Raw genomic sequence first — 23,249 nt, 5'->3', positions numbered from 1 at the left:
CATGCCATTTCCACCTGGCGCCTCAGTTGGACCAGCGTTCGTGCTGGACGTGCAGACCGCGTGAGACGACGCTTCATCCAGTCCCAAACATGCTCAATGGGGGACAGATCCGGAGATCTTGCTGGCCAGGGTAGTTGACTTACACCTTCTAGAGCACGTTGGGTGGCACGGGATACACGCGGACGTGCATTGTCCTGTTGGAACAGCACGTTCCCTTGCCGGTCTAGGAATGGTAGAACGATGGGTTCGATGACGGTTTGGATGTACCGTGCACTATTCAGTGTCCCCTCGACGATCACCAGTGGTGTACGGCCAGTGTAGGAGATCGCTCCCCACACCATGATGCCGGGTGTTGGCCCTGTGTGCCTCGGTCGTATGCAGTCCTGATTGTGGCGCTCACCTGCACGGCGCCAAACACGCATACGACCATAATTGGCACCAAGGCAGAAGCGACTCTCATCGCTGAAGACGACACGTCTCCATTCGTCCCTCCATTCACGCCTGTCGCGACACCACTGGAGGCGGGCTGCACGATGTTGGGGCGTGAGCGGAAGACGGCCTAACGGTGTGCGGGACCGTAGCCCAGCTTCATGGAGACGGTTGCGAATGGTCCTCGCCGATACCCCAGGAGCAACAGTGTCCCTAATTTGCTGGGAAGTGGCGGTGCGGTCCCCTACGGCACTGCGTAGGATCCTACGGTCTTGGCGTGCATCCGTGCGTCGCTGCGGTCCGGTCCCAGGTCGACGGGCACGTGCACCTTCCGCCGACCACTGGCGACAACATCGATGTACTGTGGAGACCTCACGCCCCACGTGTTGAGCAATTCGGCGGTACGTCCACCCGGCCTCCCGCATGCCCACTATACGCCCTCGCTCAAAGTCCGTCAACTGTACATACGGTTCACGTCCACGCTGTCGCGGCATGCTACCAGTGTTAAAGACTGCGATGGAGCTCCGTATGCCACGGCAAACTGGCTGACACTGACGGCGTCGGTGCACAAACGCTGCGCAGCTAGCGCCATTCGACGGCCAACACCGCGGTTCCTGGTGTGTCCGCTGTGCCGTGCGTGTGATCATTGCTTGTACAGCCCTCTCGCAGTGTCCGGAGCAAGTATGGTGGGTCTGACACACCGGTGTCAATGTGTTCTTTTTTCCATTTCCAGGAGTATATATATATATATATATATATATATATATATATATATATATATATATATATATATCAGTTCATGACATCCAACAGCCAAACACTACAATAGCGAATATTTCAACAATGCCAACCAGCCACAGACTACACACAGCACAGTCAGTGATTTTCATACAGAGTGCTAGAGGCGTTACCAACATAAAAACCTAAACAGCCTACTTACAATATGTTGTAAACAACAATGTGAATAGTCGTTTTTAGAAATTCCGAATGTTATTTAACCCTTCTGCCTTATTTGATCTTATTTTTTCCAAAATTATTTTAAATTCTGTTCTAATACTCGATCCTCTCTCTCTTCTCCGTCGAATCCTGTGTCTTCTACCATCAAGTCATTAGAGAAGTCCTTCTCCTCCTTCAGTTGCCTTTAATGTACTCTTTCCACCCACCTGCTCTCTCCTTTGCATTTGACAGTGGAATTCCCATTGCACTCTTAGTGTTACCGCCCTTCTTTTGCCTTTTAGAATTTGACGAGTCAGTCTCTCCGACAATCGCATGTTTTTCGATTTCTTCACATTTCTGATGCAGCCATTTCGCCTCAGCTTACATGCACTTCCTATTTATTTCGTTCATAAATGACTTGTATCTCTGTATTCCTGAGTTTTCCTGCGCTTTTTATACTTCCTTTTTTCGCCGATCATCTGAAGTCTTTCTTCTGTTACAGTGGTTTCTTCGCAGTTACCTTTCTTGTACATTCGTTTTTCTTTCCAACTTCTGTAATTGCTGTTTTTAGAGATTTTCAATCCTGTTCAATTGAGCTACCTACTGAGCCATTAATTACCACAGTATCTATAGCCTCAAAGAACTTCAAGGATATATCTTCGTTCCTTAGTAATTCCATTTTCCACTACTTCGTGGATTGATTCTTCCTGCTTAGTCTCTCCGGCTTCAGACTACATTTCACAACACTAAATTGTAATTTGAGACTAGTCTGCACCTGGGTACACTTTACAATCCAATATCTGACATCTGAATCTCTGCCTGACTCTGATGTGATCTAACTCGAATCTTCCTGTATCTCCCGGCCTTTTACAAGTACGAGTATACTTCCATCCTTTTGTGATTCTTGAACAGAGTATTCGCTATTATGTACTGATATCTATAGCAGAACTGAATTGTTGTTTCTCCTTTCTCGTTGGTACTACCAAGCCCATTTCTACTCCCCCCTCCCCCTACAAGCACATTCCAATCGTCCATGGGCATTAGTTTTTCATTTCCCTTTAGGTACTGAATTACCTGTTCAATATCCCCATATACTTTCTCTCTCCCTTCATCTTATGCTTGTGATGTTGCTGGTGTTGGTTTGCTGTCGATTCTGATGAGAACTGTCCTGTCACTGAACTGTTCACAGTGACTCACTCTCTGCTGCCCTACTTTCCTATTCATAATGAATCCTACTCCCGTAATACCATTTTCTGCTGCTGCTAATATTACCCTATACTCGTCTGACCAGAAATCCGTACCTTCTTTCCATTTCACTTCACTGACTCCCGTTACGTCTAGGTTGAGCGTATGCATTTCCATTTTCATATTTTCTGACTTCCCTATCACATTCAAACTTTGACATTCCGCACAATATTTTTGTCACAGTCACCTCCCCTCTGACGGTCCCTTACAGGAAATCCGAATGGGTGACCAGTCCGGAATCTTTTGCCAATCGAGAGATCATAATGACACTTTTTCAATTAGAGGCAACATGTCCTGTGGATACACATTGTGTGTCTTTAATTCAATTGTTTCCATAGTCTTCTGCCTCCTCGTGCCGTTGATCACTGCTGATTCTTCCGCCTTTTAAGGACAGTTTCCCACTCCAAGGGCAAGAAAGTGCTCCGAAGCTCTGTTTACTCCTCCGCCATCTTTGACAAGGCCGTTGTCAGAACGAGGGTAACTTCTTTGGCGGATGTCTTCGGCCCTCATTGCTGATGATTTTTATTCAAAATTTAAGCAGGGGTGAGACTCGATCCCAGAACGGAGAATGTTGTGATTACTAGTCAAAGACACTATCCCTAGAGCACTAACACATTTCGCCCATGTTACTATTTATACACAAATACAATCGTTTTTCCTGTATCACTCGTAATCATACTATAATTCACTATCTCGTATAATCTTACTCACTTAACAGATAATTCATTTATCTAATTGTTTCGCCACTTAATAGATAATTCATTTATCTAATTGTTTCGTAACTATACTTATTCTGTTAACAAACCGTTCTACTTGTATTTGATTGACAGGTGGTTCATGAGAGGGTACAGTCTTTCGCTTACGACAGATGTAGGCAACACAAAGCCCAACCAGTACAGTCATAGCGCTAGAGGCTGTGGCAGTTACGGTGAAAACAGTCTGGCGTTGATCTCGTAATACTGTTGTGTGTGTTGAACCATTTGCTCCACAGCGATTTGTTCCTTTCACGATGCTATGAATTCGTCTATAGAATGTAGGAGGTTTCAAGTCTCGTTTCGGAAGGCTATGTTCTAGGCTGACAACACATCTAGGGGCTTCTCCGCCCAGTATATCACTGGCTGAGTCAGATTTACGACAGCTATTCCAGTGACTTCAGTTGAGGGACGGATTGTAGTACCAGTTGTCACAGGCGGTACCATTAATGAACATTCCACTATATCGTAACTCAGTCCTTGTCACATTTCTTGATTTCCCTTGCTTATAACTATAGATCCGACGGTGAATCGGATTCATTTCCTAGCACGAGTATCGATAAGGAGAACGCTTCAGAGGTACTCGGGCTCCAGCCTAAGTACTTGAGATGGCGCCATTCTCGGACCTATTGTTTACCGCTACGTACTGCAGCCTGGCTGTGGCTAACCAGTCTCTCGCCCATCACTGCAGCCTTTAGTTACGCGCCATTGGACAGCAGAGTTTCGACTGTGGCAGGTTTACGTTTGTAGTTCGGATTGCTCCCTGACTTCTTCTATACGCGACATCTCTCCGACGCTCTGGGCTTGATTCGGTTATTCGTTCACTGCGTCATGTCTCCACTATCATTTACCCTCAGAAACGCCTGTTTCGTTGCACTGTTACCTACGTTACCACCAGCGCGAGTTATCATAAACTGTGTTCCACCCACCAGCAACAGCAGAGACAGCTCCTGCAAAACCAACAATAGTTGGCGGCTGCGGTTTGTTCGCATCCCCCTCCACCATTTGCTTGTTCCGACGAGACAAACTAGAGTTGTGAGGTCCATTTACCGCGTTTTGTTCTTCACCGCAGGAAAATTCAAATAACGGACCTCAGTCTTCAGGGTGCGCTCTTACTCTCTCCTAGCTGTAAACTGTACGAAGTGGTGCGAAAATTACGCCCGCTCTCGGATCTTAGTGGCTCGACTTTTCCTGACATTTATGTTTTTCTGACTGTCTATTACGGTCAACAGACTCACGTCGCTGTAGCCAGACTCAAGTTTAATCAGTATGTTAACCCTCTCGCGGGTGCTAGGACCGAGTGTTCTGTCTGCTCGACCGGCTATAGGGGATGAAGATATTCTACGCCTCGCTGTAGGCTTTGCCCTCTGTAGGCGAGTCGCACTTTCCAGTGCGTGTAGAACCACTCTGCAATAACAATTATTATAAAATCAGTATCACTCTATACAGTCACAGAGATTGCTGTTTTTGGTAAAAACGAAACAGAACTTCAAAACTGAGACCTGGTTTCTCAGGATGGGGCAGAATAAGATTACGATTGTGGATGGAGCCATAATCAGTAACTCTCGGTTGCACAACAAATACGTAAACTTTATTTAAAGAAATCAAAAATTTAAAACAATCTCTTAAAAAATCACAATTGACTGTATGACGCCTGAAGATCTTATCACCAAAAAAAATTCCACAATTTTAGCGCCGAAGGCCACCAACAATAACCTCAAACAACAAACAGCTGAAGGCCTGAATTAGAAGTCAGGGAAACAATTCCAAATAGCACACATCTCAACAAATACTTTGCTTTTTAAACAAGTTTGCTTTAGAAAAAACTTATTGTAACATAGCTGAGGGCTTTATTATGAAAGAAGTGGAATTATTGCTCGTCGGAAGGCCACACACAACTTCAAATCACAAACGGCTGACGGCCTGAATTAGACGTCAGAAGAACAATTCCAAATAGCACCTTTAAAATAAATACCTTGCTTTTAGAACACGTTTGCTGAAAAAAAACTTACGGTAAGACGGCTGAAGGCCTTATCAACAAAGAAGTGAAATTATTGCTCGGCTGCAGGCCACATCAACAATAATTAGAAAATTACAAAAAATGTTCAAATGTGTGTGAAATCTTATGGGACTTAACTGCTTAGGTCATCAGTCCCTAAGCTTACACACAACTTAACCTAAATTATCCTAAGGACAAACACACACACCCATGCCCGAGAGAGGACTCGAACCTCCGCCGGGACCAGCCGAGAAAATTACAAATATCCTTAAAACAAACATCACAATCTAAGGAATCAGGAGAAGCGGTTCTCAGCAAGTGTTCCAAGGGTCAGCCTGGGAAGGTAACTCAAACATAAGGTAAGGTGAGACAGGCAGCTAAGAGTTGTACTCACGTAACAGGATGGCAACTCAAACTAGGGGCAACTTATTTTAAGAACCGACCGACCGACTAACTAACTGCTGCACCCCAGGCTCAGCGATCCTGGGAGCAACAACCAGCCGACCAAAGGCGAGATCTCAGAATAGCCGAGGTTGCATTAGCAGTTAACTCTTCACTCAACGTAAACGTCCAGGGTTCGGTGTGCAACAAAGTCGTCGCTCTCACAGCTACCTCTCCCCGATCCGGCAGTGGCAACACGCCGCTAGCGTCCCTGGCTTGCCCTGGCGCTTCACGGACCTGCTCGCTGCGCCGGCCGGGGTGGCCGAGCGGTACTAGGCGCTACAGTCTGGAACCGCGCGACCGCTACGGTCGCAGGTTCGAATCCTGCCTCGGGCATGGATGTGTGTGATGTCCTTAGGTTAGTTAGGTTTAAGTAGTTCTAAGTTCTAGGGGACTGATAACCTTAGAAGTTAAGTCCCATAGTGCTCAGAGCCATTTGAACCAACCTGCTCGCTGCTGCGCCCCCAACCAAGCTGTTGTCCGTTCGCAACCCGTCACCAAGTCCAGGACACAGACAGCATTAAAATAACTGCTCATTCAAAACCAGAAGATACACACGGATCCGGGAAAACAGTTCCACCAACAACTCACAATACTAAAACCAGTCACTGTGAAACAACACGGACGAATTATAACTTGGCACAAACACAGAGAAGCCAGAAGCAGTGGGAAGCCAAATGCACGTCGTCCGCTCCGGTGACCGACCAAACACCAACCAACGGTCATCCCCACTCAAGTCAGGCACAGTAAAGATCCCAGTGTAAATCGTCGACTGACAACTTATTGCCATGAGGTCACTTCGACAGGCAGACATATACACACAAGCCAAGGTTGCACTACTCGAATATCACGGTCCATTCGACTAAAACTCACTGAATCCGGTCCTTGACTAGGACTCTCGCGACCACATCCAGCCGTCGGGCAGTGCATGTGTGTCGCCAGCGGTTGGGCGAGTGCTGGCTGTCCGGACCTCACTGCTGCTCCGTCCCAACTCCACTCTCTCGACACACGACGACCCGGAAATCCAAAGATGGTACTGCAGTACGTGCCATCGATAAGCGCTGCTGCTGCCACTCACGGACAGACGAGGCGAGAAAACGTAGTGGCGCCAGTGAACACACTAAGAAAACTAGAGACCACTGACCGATGACCTCGCTGTCTGGTCTCCTTCTCCAAACCAACCAACCAACCTAGAGACCACTACCGCTGTTACAAGATGCCAAGCTATGAAAGGCATCACGCGAGCTGCACACGGCCCAAAAACTATTTCAGGGTCTGTGTAACTTGAGATTTACACTAGAAATATACGTGCCTGTAACCTATAAAAACCAATTAATATTGGATCAATATCTTTCAAAATGTAAAGTTTTAAAGTGAGCAGCACCCAGTGAAGACGCCGAAAACTCGGACTGTCTTCTGTTCTGCCTGGCAGCGAGTGTTGCTGACAAACCCCACGTATCTGCTGCACTGGTCTCCCTTCGTAACATATGTTACGCAGGGTGTTACAGAAAGGTACGGCCAGACTTTCAGGAAACACTCCTCACACACAAATAAAGGAAAGGTGCTATGTGGACATGTGTCCGGAAACGCTTAATTTCCATGTTAGAGCTCATTTTAGTTTCGTCCACCAACGCTCAATGGAGCACGTTATCATGATTTCATACGGGATACTCTACCTGCGCTGCTAGAACATGTGCCTTTACAAGTACGACACAACATGTGGTTCATGCACGATGGAGCTCCTGCACATTTCAGTCGAAGTGTTCGTACGCTTCTCAACAACAGATTCGGTGACCGATGGATTGGTAGAGGCGGACCAATTCCATGGCCTCCACGCTCTCCTGACCTCGACCCTCTTGACTTTCATTTATGGGGGCATTTGAAAGCTCTTGTCTACGCAACCCCGGTACCAAATGTAGAGACTCTTCGTGCTCGTATTGTGGACGGCTGTGATGCAATACGCCATTCTCCAGGGCTGCATCAACGCATCAGGGATTCCATGGGAGGGTGGATGCATTTATCCTCGCTAACGGAGGACATTTTGAACATTTCCTGTAACAAAATGTTTGAAGTCACGCTGGTACGTTCTGTTGCTGTGTGTTTCCATTCCATGATTAATGTGATTTGAAGAGAAGTAATAAAATGAGCTCTAACATGGAAAGTAAGCGTTTCCGGACACATGTCCACATAACATATTTTCTTTCTTTGTGTGTGAGGAATGTTTCCTGAAAGTTTGGCCGTACCTTTTTGTAACACTCTGTATAAGTTCATTAGTATAACTCGTGCGCTTTGGATTGTATATGTTTGTGTCATTTCCCTTGTGTACGTTAGGAAATAAAATTATGCGTATTAGATCGACTCGCAAGTAGAAACGAACCAGGAGCAGATGAAAGCTGTAACGCTTTCTGACATTACAAAGAAAAGCAATTAGTAGTGGCGTTGGCAGGAATGTTCGAAAACGGACAACAGCGATTCGCCATTCTTTTGTGCATGTTTATCTGGTCCCGCACCTAGCCGTCAGGCTTCCTTGCCCACCGGGCGTAAATTAATGTCCGTACCATCTGGTCGTCCAATCTGCCAGGCGTACATGTGTGCCCATGGACGTCTGGGCGCTCTACCTGGTGGTCATGCATGTATACCCGAAGCCACGAAAGGGGTAAGCAAAGCAATTAATCCTACGCAGTGTGGGCTCTTGATTTGCAAGATTGGCACGAAAGTATGATTTTTCCTGTAAATTCCTTAATCTATGATGTTATTTGCCCTACTCCTAACCGAGAAATTAGTGTGAGGGCTTTAAAGGTGCCCAGTCCCACCTTCAGATATCTGTCAGAAACTGACAGAGCTCACGGAGTAACTGTGCAGCACAAGCTGTTTGACGATTCGTCTGGTTCGACGTTCATAGTACTGTTAGGCGCCATTGTGGTGTATGATCAACTGATAACTTCCAATCAACGTCACCATCCGATTTACTGAGCATCCGTTTGTCCGATAGTCTCGCGACACGAGATTCAGCAGATAGTATAGTACGAGGGTAATCCGAAAAGTAAGGTCTCCTTTTTTTTTTTTTATAAGTACAGAACTCTGTTTGTGTGGCAGTTGGTCGCACTGTTATGAAGAGTCCTTCACGCGCTGTGTGTAAACATGCGCACGCCGCCTTGAGGCGCTCAGTCTTGGCTTGGCAGCCGTTGAGAATGGAGCTCCCGTTGGATGCTACCGCCAAGTGCGAATTGCTCGCAGTTATTCGGTTTTTGAACGCAAAGGACACTGCGCCGATTGAAATCCATCGACAATTGACGGAAGTGTAGGGATGTCAAAAATTTTCGGAAGTGGTGTAGAGAGTTTGCAGCTGGTCGGACCGAAATTCACGACGAACGAAGGAGCGGGAGACCGTCAATTTCTGAGGAGACAGTGTTGAAGGTTGATCAAAGCATGCGTGAAGATCGGCGGGTCACCCTGGATGATCCCTGCACGTTGGTTCCTGAGGTTTCCCGAAGCACCGCTCACAGAATTTTAACGAAAACATTGAACTACTGGAAGGTGTGCGCAAGATGGGTGCCACGCATGCTAACTGAGGACCACATGCGACAACGAGTTGATGCTTCCCGCGCATTTCTTCACCGCCTTGCAGCCGAACAGGACAACTTTCTGGACTCAGTTTATAACACTCCTGTCTGCTACTGCTATACCATAACCTCGAAGCTGGAAGCAGTTTGCAAAACAGAATTATTTTGTTAGAGTAATTATGGTATAACGCAACAGAGCAGTGTTACCCTCTGAGAGGAATTTTATTATGTTAACCGTATTGTACCTAACGGAGGTGGCTTATCGGAAGTGAAAGTCAGAATTACGTAAATATTCGAACAGTAACAAACAATATTTTTGTTTATCTACACTGTTTAAAGAAAAAGGAAAACGGTCGCCAGCCTAATTAGGCAAGAGAAAGATTAACGTTCTCGTTTAAGAACGTAGGTATGCGTAACTTTAACAGACAAACGCAACCTACACTTGACCACACGCGAGTGCAATGAACTCTGACACCTGCATATGTTAACGTTAATGTTGGAACAAATGGCTAGAGCAGCACAAACTATTTGTAAAATTATAACAGATACCGAAACACACTATTACCTTCAGGGCTTGTTCAAACTGAACGGACTTTATAACATTACTATTAACATTCACTGCAGGACCATAAATTGGACATAGGTTAAGTCTCTCTCAGTTAAATACTTTACTATTTAAAAATGAAAGTTAATTGGAATCCATTAACAGTTTGCTTCCCACTATGATTTGAATAAAGAAATTATGGTTTTCATAATTAGTGGTCTTTCCGTTACTTGTTACCGAACATTAACACACTAGACAAACTGTGGATCCCGTTATACTATTATTATGCACTTCTAATACACAAGAGAGACAAACGCTTAGCAAACATGAGTATAACTTTTCACAACTGCAGTTTTCCACTTTTACTACCGTGAAACACAAAATTAACATATATGTAAGATGCTGACTCACCTACTGCGATTTACAACAGGCAGTAATGTGATCATTTACTAAGCAAAACTTTATAAGCCTCAGTCTTAAGAACTTTTAATTTGAAGTTGGCAACAACACATTGATAAGCAGTTTTACTAGGAACATTATTTTCAGCAAGCATCATTAACTTTAACCCACTCTCTTGCCACATTAACTTTAACTTTCTATTTACTGTATTCAAGAGGCATCAATTACCAAAACTCTAGGCGTTAATGTTCTTTCAGTAAGGACACTCGGAAATCACTTTAGTTCAAACGGAGAGGAACCTGAGAGCTGTTATGATGAGGAGAAAAATCAAGGTTGGTATATAAATTCAGATATAAATTACCTTATATTTGAACACACTAACACATTCATTAAGCTGATCCTTCACTGTACATCATTGTAGCATTCCGATGCAATGATTGCACAATGTGGTGGCAACTGCATGTTGGTAGGTGGAATTGCAGGTAGAATTGCTGGACTCTGTCAGTTCTTGGTGGCGACGACAGATACAAATTCCAGAATAGTTCCAGCTATTTATCCATCCATCCGAGGCATTGGAAAGTAGCAGAAAAAGCCTCTCTCGGAACCAGCACAATATACATCTTTTACATGGCAGTGCACAGTTTGATAGCTCGTCCCCGACTCGTAGCTCGTCCCTGACTGACTATCAGTTCCACCTTTGTACATAGGCCAGCCACAATTTGCGCGCGCTACACAGTTCCGTTCCCGAGGGGAACCACTACATCTTTTACATACAGAATAACTAAGAATCCTAAGTGAGGATCAGCAGTTTACATAACAGCAACCAAATACATTAAATAAAACAGAACATTTGCACATATTGACATTTCTGCAAAAAATTATTCACACAGAAATTACAATTATGTATAGTAAGTCTTGTTCCCTCCAAGTGGGACAAAGAATTTAAATGACAGATTACTTTGCGTAGAACCAAACAATGACATCAAAGTTTGTACAAAGAAAGAAGTATACAATTTTGTGTTATCGATTCAATCAAACACATTTACAGAAGCTTAACGATGTAATATTAAGTTAAACAAAAGGCAAAATAAATCAGTAGAGCATTAGAGCTATGGTGTTACAAGTTGTCACGGGTGACGAAAACTGGGCATACCACTTTGCACCTGAAACCAAGCCACAATCACGCCAGTGGCGGCATCCTTCTTCGCCAAAACCGCGGAAATTCAAACAAACACAGCCTGCCGGTAAAGTCATGACAACCGTTTTTTAATATCGGAAAGGGATATTGGTGGTCGACTTTATGTCCACTGGGACCACAATTACCGCTGACAGGTACTGTGAGACTCTGAAAAAACTCAAACGGGCAATTCAGAACCGGAGAAGAGGAATGTTGAACAAGGGCGTACACATTCTCCATGACAACGCTTGCCCACACATCGCTCGGCAAACCGTTGCTCTCCTGTAACAGTTTCAGTGGAACACAATCACCCACCCACCCTACAGTGCTGACTTGGCGCCCAGTGACTATCACTTGTTCTCTAGGTTAAAAGAACATTTGGCCGGCAAGCGATTCAGCTCCGACGACGAGGTGAAAGAAGAAATTCATAACTTTCTGAACAGCTTGGCGGCGAGCTGGTATGACACGGGGATACAAAAACTGCCACAACGTCTACAAAAACGCATACATACAGAAATGGTGATTATGTCGAAAAATAGCTAAATGTACAAGCTGTAAACTGATGTAAACCATTGTAGAAATAAACAGGTCTGTGTACTTATAAAAAAATAGGAGACCTTACTTTTGGGATTACCCTCGTAGTTAGCGATATCGCACCCGCGTCGTCGGTACGCACGGAAGCGCTTTGTCTGCCATCGGCATGTCGCAATGCGAGACGAGGCTCATTCAACGTTTTTCTTCCCATCGTTGTCAAATCATGTCCAGTTTGCGGCCCTTAGCCTCAACGGTGTCACTGCCTTTTTCGTGACGTCATGTATTCTGCATACCACAAACCTGGGCACCTCGTGAGTATCCGCCTTGGCCGGCGTGCATCAGTCACATCGGCCGTCAGCACGCTACACGCTACTTTGCTGGTGCTCATAGCAACAGCAGGGAGGACACAGCGTCTCATGTTGCAGCTGGGCATTAATGGGACAATGGCGGATTTCCAGTTGTACACAGGCGCAGCTGTGTCTCTGATTAATGGGGACACTTACCAGCGCATTGGCTTCTCGTAGTTGCAGTGTCCTCAGAGCAAAGTCGTGATGTACAGCAGGCAGTCGATTCCATTGCAGGGTCAGATCGTTGTCCAACCTAGATATAAAAATGTGGCTCGGCAACTAACCTTGTAAGTAGTCAGCTCTGGGACGACAACTAACATTTTTCGGTTCAAATGGCTCTGAGCACTATGGGACTTAACTTCTGAGATCATCAGTCCCCTAGAACTTAGAACTACTTAAACCTAACTAACCTAAGGACATCACACACATCCATGCCCGAGGCAGGATTCGAACCTGCGACCGTAGCGGTAGCGCGGTTCCAGACTGTAGCTCCTAGAACCGCTCGGCCATAAAATTTTTGGTCTAGATGTTTTTGCACTTTTTGTTTTTAAAATTCAGGACCAGGTTAATCGAGTTTCAACTGTGATCCCATTCACAGAACTTGATATGTTGTGTGTACAATTCAAGCAGCTGCTTGAACCTACGTTAGGTTGTCAGCAGGATTCCATGTCCCTGTATCCTGAAAGCAGTGACCAGTGCCTATGTTTTGTAGAGTTTGTCCAATGAGTTTCGCCATGCGCGAGCAAGTTAAAGTGGAACTAGATAGTTTGTAAAGTGTGGGTACTATATCTCCATTATCGTAAGTGAAGAAATCTAATGGATCACTTCGCATTTATAGTAATCTTACGCCTACCGTTAATGATCAAGCAAATGTCGATTTGTATCCACTTGCTCATCAGAGGAGCTGTTGGCTAAATTAGCAGGCAGTCGTTATTTTTCAAATATCTCCCTCCCTCTCTCTGATGCCTACTTCCAACTGCCTATTGATAACCAGACGAAACAGCGTTTAGTGATTAATACAACATTTGGCATGTATCGTTAAAATATTTTGCTATTTGAGGTTGTAAGTCCTTTTGTGACGTTTCAGAGATATTCTGAGCAACGCATTATTTAGATGACTTGTCAGTAATTGGGGCCATGTGGGAGCAGTACCTGCGCGACCTACAGATGTTCTTTGAGTGATTCCAAGCCCTTGGTCTGCGATGTCGCCTCTATAAATATAGTTTCTTTGAGCCAAGTATCAAGTGCTGGGACATATGTTCAGGGGAGATGAGCTCACATCCAGACAAGATCATGTGGACGCAATCACTAACTTACCAGTTGTTCCTCAGCAAAGTAAAATATAACACCCATCTATTCCAAATGCAGCCTATGTTTCTCATTCACTCAAACAATTGCGTAAGAAAGGTGTTAAATTTGTGTGATCAGAGGCAAGTCACAAGGCTTTCATCCAACTTAAAAATTGCCTTAGATTGGCTCCTCGTTTAGCACTGTTCCAGCCTGGCATTCATGTAACGCTTGCCACTGGTGTATCGAATAGTAAATTGTAGCATTGCTGGCGTGCTGTCCCACAAATACGCCAACGACGTAGAACAGTCCACTGCATTTGCATCTAAAACGTTAAATGCTGAGCTGAGGAATGGTTTGCAAATCGGGAAGGAAGCAATGGCTATCGTATATGGCGTCCTGAAGTTTCACATGGATCTTTACAGTGGCAAGTTTAACGTGATTACCGATCTCAAGCCCTTCATTTCGCTGTTTGGTCCCCATTCCAAACTTCCCAATAAACAAAGGGCACATTATTATTAAGCAGAGACCGTGAACGTGTCATCTCGAAACGGCGAAGTTGGTGGCATGTTCACGTGCTACTGTCGTGGGCATCTACGGAAAGAGGTAGATGGGCAGTGAAACTACCACTGGCGCTAAATGGTTGGAAGTCCATGACTCTTCACAGGATGTGAGGATCGGAGGCTTGTCTGCTCCGTAAAGTAGGATAGATGGTGCTCTGTGGCAGTGGTTTGAGGAGTCAGAGGTGTACAAATTCCCATTGCAGCCTGCTTGCCCCTAGCTCCTCTGCAACCATTCATGCAGGTCAGCTTGCCGCGACGTAAACACAAGAGTACGCATGTACTGAGGCAAGTGGGTAATGCGAGCGACTTGGGCTCCCGCAAGCCCGGGCTACCTGGGTTCCCGCAGGCCTGCCAAGCTTCACGGGACCCGCTCAGCTTGCTACGCCTGACAACAGGTTGCGCTGTCAAGTTACCGTGACTAGAGTAGCCAGGTAGTTAGCCCGCAGTACATTTATCACAACGGTGGGGACAGCACAATGAATAGGTCGGACTTTAGTGAGATTGAAAAAAAATTGACAACTGGCGAATACATGCTGGTAACGAAACAGAGCACAAGTGCCCCATAGGAAACGTTTTCGTGTGTTTATGAGGCCGCTTCAAATAAATCGGTAGGTGTGTCTCAATGCAAACTATGTAAAAAGCTCTTAAGTACTTATTTAGGAGCCTCGAGTATGTTACGACATGTGTGCAAATTTGACAAGCAGTTCTTTCACTCCGTAAATATCTTGAAAGAGGACAAAGATTTAGTGCCCGAAAAGGGCGTCGAAATGTGTGCTAAGGACCTGAGACCATTTAGCAGTATAGAGGGAGAAGGATTTCATGGTAACCCGCAAACGATGTCAAAATCTTTTGTAAGGTACTCTTTTCCATGCACTGTCCGAAATATTATGTAGACAGTAATGTTCCTCTTGATGGTCAAGTGTGCAAAATTTCTTCAAGATCGGAATAAAACTGTAGGTTGGTGTAGAAGTGTGTAAGTAAAGTACCCTCCGCCATGTACCATTCAGAATTTTAAGCAGACAGCGCCCTTCATCCTGCTTTGAATATCAAGTATGCCAAATTTCATCAAGATCGGAATAAAAACGTTCAATTTGTCGAATTCCGTTAGGTAAAGTAACCTCTGCTATGCATCCTACGAAATTTTAAGTAGACTGTGACCTTCCTCTTGGTTTCAATGTATAGTGTGCAAAATTTCATCAAGATTGTATGCAATACAAACACACGGACACAATGAAAACACACTTTCAGTTTTTCTCAAATTTTCCAATTTTTCGGTCGATTTTCGAAAAATTTTATTTCATAAAAACTTTGTCCTGAGAATTACGAACACAGCAAAAAAAAAAAAAAAAAAATTGCCGAATTGGCCCAGCCGTTCTCGAGTTTTACGCTTATCAACGCATTTGGCAATTCATTTTTATTTATATAGATAATAAGCCCGAAATATACGCGTAAAGGAAGAATGTACAAATAAAACCCAATATTTTTTGACCTGAAATTAATATATATATAATGTTAGGGTTTGTCTTTTGGTGCTCAGGTAAAATAAAAACTTTCAATTAACATTCATAGTACGACAATGAAGCGCGCAGACTAAACGGCTGCGTAGCGCAGCTCGGCAGTAATATGGGCAGGCAAGCAAGTTTCCCGCAGCCTGCCCGGGTTGGATTGTGCTTGGCTTGGCTGGGAGTGAAGCAGCCTGCCCGTTCTGTTGACAACGCGCGGCGGCCTGCCCGCCTGGCCACTGGGCAAGCATGGGCGGGTTAAAAGCGGAACATGTACACCTCTATGAGGAGTATTATAGTGAACTCCTCGTTAATGTCTCGGCGTCCAAATTCGCCTGACGTAAATCCTATGGAACCTATCTAGGTCGCTAACAGGCGCCATCACCGCGTACGCCCGCTATTTACGCGAATTACATGACCCGTGCGAAGACATCTTGTTGTGTACATAGTTCCGCGTAGTCAGCGCGTACACAACTTTCCCAATACAGCGCGCCCTGCTAAGCACAACAGCGCAGGCGCAGCGCTCGTCCGTCTCCGCACAACGAGATGGCGCTGTCTTAGAGACGGACCAAATTCTGCTTCCGCCGATCCGCGTATTAATATGTAACGCAGCCAATGAGATTGCTGCTAACATAGAACCTTTTCTCCTCGCGGATCACACCCGCGCAGTGATACCTGAACGCTCGAGGTAATATAACGAGTGTACAGACCTCCGATTAGTCAGTCTGCATTAGTCTGTACCAGTCTATAGTCAAGTTTCAGTCTGCGCCTAATATTCCTGTACATAGCCATGAAGAGAAATGTATAGACACTTTGTCGAGTATCAGAGATATGTGAGAATAAGATTAATGTACCAAGACCAAAGGAACTAAAGATTGTCAATTGTAAACAGCATCCAGAATCAAGTTACGTAATGTCCATGATTTTTATTATTTGAATAAATGTGTGTGAAAATTAATCAAGTTCTGTTTAAAGTTGGTCACCGTCAATCTGCTACTCTAAGCGTGCAAGTGGCATTTCTATCGTCTGACCTAACGGCAGAAGATAAACACGCCACGATAAGACCACAAGACATATTGCTGACACTTGCCTACTTCGCTAGAGCGACAAGTCAAATAATCTGATGGTGTGTGTACTGAAGGTCATACAGTACGCACACCACACATCTAAAGCCTCATTTCTCCACAAACCTACCAAGAAACTATCGGATAAACTATCGGATTCCTAATACGCAGAGATAGTTACGTATTTCGTTCTAAAGACGGACAAACAAGTTATCAAGCAGATGGTCATAATGTTTTGGCTCATCAGTGTAGTTCATTTAAATATTATTGGTCGTTAATGCCTCGTTTTTATTAAACCATCTTACAAAGGCCACGTTGTAGAAAAGTATTTTTACAATGTGTGTGTGTGTGTGTGTGTGTGTGTGTGTGTGTGTGTGTGTCTTGAGGGGGATTCAGCTTTGGAGTTAGAGCCGAAGCACAGGATTATTTCGGTACAGCTCTGGATAGAAAGGAAGATTCAAGCTTAGCGGCCCGACGACATCGTGGTTACTAGGGAAAAGGTTGGATTAGGAAAGGATATGGAAGGAAATCGGCCTTACCCTTTTACTGGAACCATATCAGTATACTCCTCATCCGAATTAGGAAATGTACACCTACATCTACACTCAGTAAAACACTGTGCAGTGCATGGCAGAGAGTACATACCACTGCACCACTTTGCTCTAGAAACTTTCTACGTATGTCTTCACGGGATAACATGCTACTATCTTCAACAGTGTGCCAAGTCAGTTCTTTCAGCATCTTTCTGAAACTCTCCCATGTGTCGAACAAACCCCCTGACCATTCGTCCTGCCCCTCTTTCCATCCACTCAATATTCCTTGTCAGTCCTATTTGCACTACTGGCCATTAAAATTGCTACACCACGAAGATGACGTGCTACAGACGCAAAATTTAACCGACAGGAAGAAGATGCTGTGATATGCAAATGATTAGCTTTTCAGAGCATTCACACAAGGCTGGCGGCGGTGGCGACACCTACAACGCTGACATGAGGAACGTTTCCAACCGATTTCTCATACACAAACAACAGTTGACCGGAGTTGCCTGGCGAAACGTTGTTGTGATGCCTCTTGTAAGGAGGAGAAATGCGTACCATCACGTTTCCGTCTTTGATAAAGGTCGCATTGTAGCCTATGACGATTGCGGTTTATCGTATCGCGACATTGCTGCTCGCGTTGGTCGAGATCCAAAGACTGTTAGCAGAATATGGAATCGGTGAGTTCACAAGGGTAATACGGAACGCCTTGCTGGATCCCAACGGCCTCGTATCACTATCAGTCGAGATGACGGACGTCTTATCCGCATGGCTGTGACGGATCGTGCAGCCACGTCTCGATCCCTGAGTCAACAGATGGGGACGTTTACAAGACAACAACCATCTGCACCAACAGTTCGACGACATTTGCAGCAGCATGGACTATCAGCTCGGAGACGATGGCTGCGGTTACCCTTGACGCTGCATCACAGACAGGAGCGCCTGCGATGGTGTGCTCAACGACGAACCTGGGTGCACGAATAGCAAAACGTCATTTTTTCGGATGAATCCAGGTTCTGTTTATTGCATCATGATGGTCGCATCCGTGTTTGGCGACATCGCGGTGAACGCACATTGGAAGCGTGTATTCGTCATCGCCATACTGGCGTATCACCCGGCATGATGGTATGGGGTGCCACTGGTTACACGTCTCGGTCACCTCTTGTTCGCACTGACGGCACTTTGAACAGTGGACGCTACATTTCAGATGTGTTACGACCCTTAGCTCTACCCTTCATTCGATTCCTGCGAAACCCTACATTTCAGCAGGATAATGCACGACCGCATGTTGCAGGTCCTGTACGGGCCTTTCTGGATACAGAAAATGTTCGACTGCTGTCCTGGCCAGCACATTCTCCAGATCTCTCACCAATTGAAAACGTCTGGTCAATGGTGGCCGCGCAACTGGCTCGTCACAATACGCCAGTCACTACTCTTGATGAACTGTGGTATCGTGTTGAAGCTGCATGGGCAACTGTACCTGTACACGCCATCCAAGCTCTGTTTGACTCAATGCCCAGGCGTATCAAGGTCGTTATTACGGCCAGAGGTGGTTGTTCAGAGTATTGATTTCTCGGGATCTACGCATCCAAATTGCGTGAAAATGTAATCACATTGTCAGTTCTAGAATAATATGTTTGTCCAATGAATACCCGTTTGTCATCTGAATTTCTTCTTAGTGTAGCAATTTAAATGGCCAGTAGTGTAGTATGAGTCCCACACACTTGAGCACTATTTTAGGATGGCTCGCACTAGTGGTTTGTATGCAACCATCTTTCTAGATTGATTGCATTTTCCTAGTAGTCTACCAATGAACCGCTGTCTACCATCTGCTTTAGCTATAACTGAGACTGTATGATTGTTCCAATTAATATCTCTCAAAATCATTTTTGTATGAGTTGATCGATTCCAGCTGTGACTCATTGACATTATGGTGATAAGATACTACCTTTATTTCGTTTTCTGGAGTGCACTTTTCTATATTTCTGAGCATTTAAAGCAAGTTGACAGTCTTTGTACCACTTTCAAACACTATCTAGATCTGACTGATAATTTGTGCAGCTTCTTTCGCTACAGATAACTACGTCATCTGCGAGAAGTCTGAGGTTACTGTTAGTACTGTATGCAAGGTCGTTAATATTCAAGATGAATAGCAACGGTCCCAACACTTATCGCTCGATGTTCCATCTACTTCAGATGACGTTCCATCTAAGATAACTTGCAGCATCCTACATACCAAGAAATCTTCATTCTAGTGACAAATTTCGCTTGATACCCATGAGCCGTGCCGCGTTCAGTGTCTCGCTTCATGCTCGTTAATTTTGACCAGAGAGGAGGGCACGGGGCGTGGTGGGAGTGACGAGAGGGATAGAGGAACTTGGGCACTGAGTGGCATGGCGCACTGAGAGGGAGCAAGTCGCTTTAACGGAGACAGTAACGGTTGAGTAGGTCACTGTTGTGACCGTCCGGGCCTCTTCTACTGATCCGTGGGTTCGTTGCCTGGCGGGGCGTGATTTATTGGAGGTTAACAAAGGCAACATAAACGGATTGAGTTTGGGCCGTCGGGCCAGCTAGAAGACATCCGCCGTACGTCTGCGAAATTCTTCCGCGGGACATCGTTTTGGGAAGCAGTTTAGTCCTGAGCAAATGGGAGCACATTTGGCTTCTGCTAGCAGCTTTTTCTGCGCCTACACCTTTCTGCATTACGCCGGGTGAGCAGCTTCGAGAACATTCTTCCTTTTAAATGTTCGTGTTCGGCGTTAAGCCGTCTGAAAAGGTATCGTTGGACGCCTGTGTGTATTCCTTCGCAAGTGGTCTTTTGCAGCACCATCACCACGACGTTTTGAAACTGGTGACTCCATGTTGCCTAGAGTTCGAGGGTAACAACATTAACGGTCGAGCTGCAATCACTGCTCAGCCTTCCTAACCTGAAGTGGTATTGACGTACGTATTTGCAGTGTGTTACTTTTAGAGTTTCCTTTTTCAGGGGAGTAACCATTGATTCGTGGACTGTGTGTTTTGGTCAATCGTTGGATCTCAGGAGGTATTTCCTACGTAGTTTCCGGTAACGTTGATAACGTTTCCGTAAACATGGTTTGGACTTCATTGCGAGCTGCATGTAGCTACTCGATCTCTGTGCATTCGTGCCAGAGCCCAAGTTTTGTAACTTGTAACCTCCCCACAAAAATTTGAAAGAAAGAAATATGACAAAATTTAATTATGAGTGCTAATGGACACTGCTCTAAGCGTAACCTGCCCACAATGAAATGTACTGACAATGGCAACAAAATGTGAAATTCGCAATCTGACTCAAATATAAGTTTTTCATAAAAAAAATTAAAGTCCATTCAGTGATAAGAAAATTCAATTAAACCGAAATATCGGTCTTTGGCCCTGTGCAAAACAATCAGAATTAAAGTCTTACCTCAGAATAAATGGATGTCACATTTCTGCTCTTGTTGTTGCGCACCGCTTGGAGGAACTGCATTGCAAATAATAATATTCTCTTTTTTTTGTGATTCTAGTGAAATTTTTCTTCAAAAGAAGTGGAATGAAATGGGAAGTGCAACGAAATCTTTAGTTCAATAAAAATTAAATTTTTGAAAAAATGCTTTTGAAATAAAAATTATTACTGGGGGACTTGTTGGACAATAACTACAATAAATAAAATTTTTCATTATCTAATGATTATATTAATTAATAGTATACCTTATTCACCACCTTGACCAGTGTTGCCGACCGCCTACATCACACAACCGCACTGGGCTGCTACTACTGACCGACCGCTCTGCATGACGACTATTAGCGTACTGCACTACACTGAACAGAGCTACTGCTCGCGACCACTACTGACAGAGTACTGCCCTCAACTAGACAGAGCTACAGACTCGCAACGACTGACTGACCGACTCGCAACGACTGACTGACAGACTGAGAACCGCTCGCAACACTCGCGCGGTCAAGCGCATACTCTCTGGTCACAGATGCTACAATGCCTCGCCATCGCTGCTATGTTACATACGTGTTTCATAACCCTCCACTGGGGGGGCAAAAATTTGGCAGCGATGGTGAGTCATTTGGACTTGCCAATCGCGGCAAAATTTTTAATTAACTAATAAACTTCTACAATTTACAGAATAATTAGATGTAGTACATAAAGTAAATGTTGTGCACACGCACTAAGTACAAGATATATCAGACAAAGACAAAATGTGAGTACAAAACATAGTAACAAATCAGAAAAATGTATATACAAATTATTTGACAGATAACAAAGTGCACAGGCACTGAAAAAATTCTTTAGCATATTCAGAACAAATAAACAGACTGGCAAAAAATATTATGTTGACAAGTGACATGAGTGCACATGCACTGCAGTTGAGAACATATCAGTAATTGATGAAATGTATGTACAATTAGTAACAAATGGCATAAGTGCATTCGCATTAACGTATTGAATATACAGAATAGTAGAAAACATATTGAAAAATGAGATAAGTGTACAGGCACTGAAGTTCAGTAGAAAACATATTAACACCTAACAGAAGTGCACATGCACTGTAGTTCAGAACATATCATAAAAATAAAAATGTATATACAATATAAAAGACAAGAGTGTACATATACTGTACTTCAGAACAAATCGAAAAAATGTCTTTAGCATTTTCGCAATAAATAAACATAATGACAAAAAATCATGTCCAAAGTGCACACGCACTGGAGAAATGTCTTTAGCATTTTCACAACAAATAAACATAATGGCAAAAAAATCATGTCGACCAGTGTCACAAGTGTACTCGCACTGGAATTCAACAAATCGAAAAATGTATAACCTATGAACATAAATGATGTTACCAAAAAAAAATTTTTTTTTTCTTTATGTGACAAGAATCAGGATAGGAAAGGGAAGGATTGCATCATGGTTGTAGCACTTTAGATTGCACACAGCTGCTCTGAAAGTCCATATCTTTCCACAGAAGTGCAACACCAAGTGACATAACTTGAAGTTCTTTTCCCATCAGAATTTATCAGCGTACCCAAGACACTGAATTGTCGTAGTAATATTCCATGTTTTCATTTTGGCAGTACATTAGGTACACCAAACAGTGCGACCATAATAACGTCTTCATCGCTCACGGTGGTGGACAGCATGTCGTGTCAACACCACGCTCTTACAAGGCGCACCAACGTAGAATTAGTGCAAAACCAAAGATAGTGCTCCATGATCACTAGGATAAACAGGACAAATGGACATTGCAGTAATTCAGGGTAGTCAGCTTATGAGGTGAAGGACATCAAGTCACATAATATTGACAGTTAGAGACTTAATTAGTTTGTGGCATTCATAGCCCAGTTATTGAACATTTCTGTACCAAGTATGTAGTATTACACAAAAATGTTCATTAATTGTTTTACATGGAATCAGTAGCCTTCTTTTCCTGGTTACAAAGCATTATTAAATAATCGCATTCTTTTCAGTTACAGAGTGTAATTAAGAATCATTAACCTTCTCCTAATTACAGTTAATTAATCATTTGTCATTCCAATAATAATCATTAGCCTTTTCCTAATTACAGTTAATTAATCATTTGTCGTTAATTAATCATTTGTCTAATTACAGTTAATTAATCATTTGTCGTTAATTAATCATTTGTCATTCCAATAGTAAGAATTATTAGTCTTCTCCTAATTACAAAGCATTATTAAACAGTACCATAGTTAATTAATTATGTGTCATTCCAATCTATTAAGAATCACTAGCTGGCATCATGGGTAATCGTATTACAATAAACAGTGGCGGTCCTTGGCCAGTTACAAAGTATATTTAGTATGACAGAATAATGTTCATCAGAAGTCTTAGTTGAAAAGGAGAGTCAATTATTGGCCTAGCATTAACATAATACATTGAGTGATACAAATTATTGGCACTCA

The sequence above is a fragment of the Schistocerca serialis genome, chromosome 2 (assembly GCF_023864345.2).
Source record: "Schistocerca serialis cubense isolate TAMUIC-IGC-003099 chromosome 2, iqSchSeri2.2, whole genome shotgun sequence".
NCBI classification, from domain to species: domain Eukaryota; kingdom Metazoa; phylum Arthropoda; class Insecta; order Orthoptera; family Acrididae; genus Schistocerca; species Schistocerca serialis.
This window is presented reverse-complemented; position numbering follows the sequence as displayed.